The sequence below is a fragment of the Bison bison genome, unplaced genomic scaffold (genome assembly GCF_000754665.1).
Source record: "Bison bison bison isolate TAMUID 2011002044 unplaced genomic scaffold, Bison_UMD1.0 scf7180017864471, whole genome shotgun sequence".
In the NCBI taxonomy this organism is placed as follows: domain Eukaryota; kingdom Metazoa; phylum Chordata; class Mammalia; order Artiodactyla; family Bovidae; genus Bison; species Bison bison.
This window is the reverse complement of record NW_011495032.1, coordinates 40,119,398-40,123,353: the sequence shown is the minus strand read 5'-3', so window position 1 is coordinate 40,123,353 and position 3,956 is coordinate 40,119,398. Positions and strand designations below refer to the sequence as shown.

General features: G+C 53.1%; 1 non-coding gene across 1 annotated transcript; it reads right to left on the bottom strand.

Annotated features, from left to right (window-relative positions):
• Positions 1–1,028: 1,028 nt before the first annotated feature.
• TRNAC-ACA lies at positions 1,029–1,100 on the bottom strand. Its single transcript has one exon. It is a non-coding gene; the product is annotated as a tRNA-Cys (tRNA).
• Positions 1,101–3,956: the final 2,856 nt, after the last annotated feature.

Genomic DNA, 3,956 nt, shown 5'->3' with positions numbered 1-3,956 from the left:
ACAAAGGAAGCTTATAATTTTGTAAACAGGGGCTTGGGAGAGGACTGCCTACGATGGCTTTCCAGGGGGAAGGAGGAGGGGAGAGGCAGGATTTGGAAAACATGAAACTCAGGGGAGTTACAGGACTGGTCAGTGTTGAGGCCTGTCGCCCAGGTGGACACCCCACCCCGGGGATGGGTCGGTGGAGGGGGTGTTTCAGAATCCTGCTTCCTTCTTCAGTCACTGCTCCCCAGCACTCCCTGATCATTTCTGCTAAACTCCAAGTTGACTTGGTGAAGGGGCAGGCTCGCTGGGCTTGGGGTGAAGAGCCTCAGTCTCCTCATCTGCAAAATGGGATGGTGAAGGCTCTGCCCCAGACAGTCTCCCCTCAGCATGGTGATGGAGCCACACTTCTCTCTCACCCTCCCAAAGCTTCCAGCATTCCCCACTGCCTTTGGGCCAGACCATAAAGTCTGTGGTGTCTGCCAAGAGAACTGTCGTTTTCTGGGGGTCTGAGAGACCTCCCCTAACCTCAAGTTGAAAGGATGATAAAAGCTGTGAGCATTTGAGTGCTATGTGCTAAGTCACCCCCATTTATCTTATTTAATGTGCACAACAAACTTGCAAGGTAGGTGCTCTGACTACCATCTTCATTTTACAGGGTTGAGAGTGTAAAGGTGCAGGGGAGGGAAGTGGGCAGCCCAGCACTGTGCATCCATTTGTCTGCAGGGTCCCCAGATGGACCCACCTTGCACTCTGCTATCTCCTCTCTACCCAGAGCCCCCCGAACAGTGGGTTTGAGCCTAGGATGCTTGTCATGAAATACATCTTAGCACCCTGGGACAGAGCTTGAGCAACTGTGGGCAGGTGTGCTTCTGAGACTAGCAAGCCTAGCTGCTTGCCTCATTGTGAGATAAGTGAAAAGTGAAAGTGAAAGTGAAGTCGCTCAGCCATGTCCCCATGGACTGTAGCCTACCAGGCTCTTCTGTCCATGGGATTTTCCAGGCAAGAATACTGGAGTGGGTTGCCATTTCCTTCTCCAGGAGATCTTCCCAACCCAGGGATTGAACCTGGGTCTCCTGCATTGTAGGCAGACACTTTACCATCTGAGCCACCAGGGAAGTCTGTTGTGAGATAGGCCCATTAAATGAGGGAGAGGTAGAGAGAGAGACTGAGAGAGAGGTTGGGAGACAGAGAGATGGAGAGAGATACACCTGCCCACAGCACTGAGACAGAAAGGTACACAGAGACACTGAGAGACACTGAGAGGGAGAGTCAGCACCCCCGTTACCAAGGCGACCCAGCTGGGGTCGGTTCCATCACTCAAGCCCTGTTTTGAAGGAAGAGAGACAGACCATGAGTGAGGGCTCTACAGCCTGGCTGGGGGAGGCCAGAAGCCCCTCGGGATGTGTGTTTTGACCCACAAGCTGAGGATGGCACTGCCCTTGCCTAGGGAGTGATGAATCCTCATAGAGGACACAGGGTAGCTCGTCATTGCCCTCTGGATTCTCGGGGGGCAGCTTGGCCTGGATGAGGAGGAGGCCTCAGGGGAGCCTGGGAGGTCTCTACCCCTTGCCTGGGGCAGGGAGGACAGGCTTCTGCACTTGGAAGTTAAGCAGAGGTAGAACTAGGCCGGGGCTGGGGGAGGAGAGGCAGCCCATGCTCACAGAGGAGACCCAGGCTGACCATGAATGTGCTCCTTCCCCCACCCACCTATGGCACCCCCACCCCTGGCTCCAGCCTAGTCGCCTGTTGTAGAGACCTCCAGCCAAGAGCGGACGGATGGTAGCCCCTGAAAGTTGACATTTTCTTTCCATCTTTCTTTGAATTCACAACCCTTTCCCGTCCAGGCCATTTATCTTTGGAAGGGCTTTTTATTTTGGACCTTCGCTCTGTATCTGTGCGGGCTCAGTGACAGGCACAGGTCAAGCAGGAGGAAGCAGCAGTCACTTACTTGGACCTCAATTGAGAGGTGATGAATTGGGCCACCTGTCCCCAAACTTGCCTCCCACGCAGCCTGTCAGAGTCTGCAACCCCCTCCCCACAACCAACCTAGGATCAGAGTTTGACTTTGGAGAGTTGTAGGAGCCCAGCCTTCTCCTTGAAGCTCTGATCCCTCCAGTTTTGGGGAAAGAGACTCTGAGTCCAGGGAGCAGTGCTCAGGCCACGACCATCCCCCTTTGCAATTCGGGCACTGGTGAGTCTAAGGGCAGTCAGGGGGTGAGGGTTCCCACTCTGGAGACAGAGTGCCCTGAAAAACCTGTGCCTCAATTTCCTCCTCTGTGAAGTGGGGTTAGTAATATTGCTTTACCCAAAGAGTTTGACATAAAGTGTTTAGAACAGCAGCTGGGTGTATAAAATCTCACCCAAAGTTAAAGTCCTTCCCATGCCTCCCTGCCTCACTGCAGCATCCTCAACGTTAGGGGAACCCAGAGGGCTCCAAAAGCCTTGATATGGTGGCAGCGTTTCCCAGGACTATTTGGCCAAAGAAACCTGTTTCTGTGGAGCATCAAATGGGATTAGAGTTTCTCAGATCTTCTAGCATGCTTAGTCGCTCAGTCATGTCTGACTCTTTGCAAACCATGGACTATAGCCCGCCAAGCTTTTCTATCCATGGGATTCTCCAGGCAAGAATACTGGAGTGGGTTGCCATTCTCTTCTCCAGGGCATCTTCCCGACCCAAGGATCGAACCTGGGTCTCCTGCATTTCAGGTGGATTCTTTACTGTCTGAGCCACTAGGGGAGCCCTAGAAAACATTGCTAATCCAAAAACCTCATTTTTATAGTCTAAAGAGAAGGGGTGATGTCCTTTCACTGTGGTTGAGGACTGGTTTGGGGCTCCTGATCAGGGGGCATCTGATCCAGCAGGGGGAGCAAGTGAAACAGGCCCCCACCACTGTGCCAGGGGCATGAGCTGTGCTCCCAGGGGCCTTGGCAGCCACTGTTTCTTGTGGGCTCTTGAAGGGCCTTCAGGCATGGAGGCATACCCACCTTGAAAAAAATGATCTGCTGCCAGGGCCCTGCACGGACACTCAAAGGTGGGCTGATGGCAGCTGGTCAAAGTGGATATTGGGGGGTGGGCTAGTGGACTCTGACCCTGAAGGAGCTGAGCTGGTCAGCTCTTACTCCTAGGACCCAGGGAAGTAATGGAGGGGGCAGTAGAGATGCGATGGTACACGTGGAAGATGGGAGGGTCCATGGGTAACACTGGGTCCAGAGATTCCCATTCGCCATGTGAATTTTTCTTTAAAAGAAAGCTAAAAAGGAACCCCACTGGATGCAAGAAGATGAAAGGCAAGCATTCTGGTTGAAGTATTTGTGGGGAAGTCTGGAAAGTGCTGATCTTGTCCCCCACCCTCGGGACAGGGTGGTCACTCAGAGCTGTGTGTCCAGATCCTTTGCACAGGCCCGTGCTCTTGGTGTAATGACTCCTGTCCTGGGAGGTACCACGGGGGCCTGTCTGCTAGGGGTTGGGGACCCCTGTCTGCACAGGAGGCAGAGCAAAGGGGCTGAGCTGATTTTCATTCCTTCCCAGCATCTCCATGGTGAAACTTTCTTGGCTGATGGGAGAACTGGTTGATTCTTGGTTTCAGGTCTGGAATCTGGAATCTCGGTCTGGATAGTGACCTCTTTGACACTGATCGCCTGGGAGGATGATGCCTGCTTGCTGGCCCCTCTTACATCCCTCTGTCTCCCCGAGGAGAAGCACCTCCAGGGCTCTTGCTGCCATCCTGTTGCTTGTGATTTCTGAATACCAGTACTCGCTGCTCTGGGAGCTTTGACCCGGAGTCTTGCTGGGTTTACAAGGTTAATGGGATCACCACTATTTCCCTGGCCTCTTTTTTCCTCTCTGTACAGCTGGTCTTCTAAGGCCAGTGTTCTTTCCTTAGTATCTGTTTCTGGGTCAGCCTGGGTTATAGCTCAGGACTGGTTTGCACCAGAACTAACCCATGTTATTTTGTTCAGAACCCATGTTC